The following is a 695-nucleotide window of genomic DNA, read 5'->3' as shown; positions in this document are numbered from 1 at the left end:
GGCTACGCGTGGCTCCTACCAACCCCTAATACCACGCCCCAAGCCTCGCTGATGGGATAGACGCTGGTATGTCTCTCTATATGTACACGGCCCATCTCTCGGGCCTCCTCTATGTACTCTCGCCCGCTCTCTGGGGCCTCCTCTTCTGGGCTGCCCTCTCTTGAGCTCTCCGAGCCCCCTCGGGGCCTCCCTGCAATGTCGCCCCTCTCCGGGGCCTTCTCTATAGTGTCGCCCCCTGTCCGGGGCCTTTACAATAGTGCCCCCTCCTGGGGCTTTCCCTGTAATATCGCCCATTCTCGGGCTTCTAAAATACAGCCCCCTGTCTGGGGCTCTCTGCGCCCACTCTGGGGACTTCTCGGTAATGCCCTCTGACTCTTGGGCCCACTGCGCTGCTACCCCCTTCTCCCAGGGCTCACCGCACCACTAACCCCTTTCTCTCAGCGGCAACCGCAGCACTTCACCCTGCTCTGGGGTTTACCGCAGCACTAGCCCTTCTTCAGAGGCTCACCGTGCCTGCCCTGGGCTTCCTAATAATATTGCCCCCTCTCTAGGGCTTGCTGTGCCCCTACTGGGCTTCTCTAAAGTGCGCTCCCCCCTTCCTGGGGCTCACCACGCCCACGCTCGGGCTTCCTAGTAGTGCCCCCTCCTGGGGCTCATCATGCCCGTGCTCGGGCTTCTCAACACACCCCTCTCTG

The sequence above is a fragment of the Alligator sinensis genome, unplaced genomic scaffold (assembly GCF_000455745.1).
Source record: "Alligator sinensis unplaced genomic scaffold, ASM45574v1 scaffold887_1, whole genome shotgun sequence".
NCBI lineage: Eukaryota > Metazoa > Chordata > Crocodylia > Alligatoridae > Alligator > Alligator sinensis.
The sequence above is the reverse complement of the archived record's forward strand: the minus strand, read 5'-3'. Positions refer to the sequence as shown.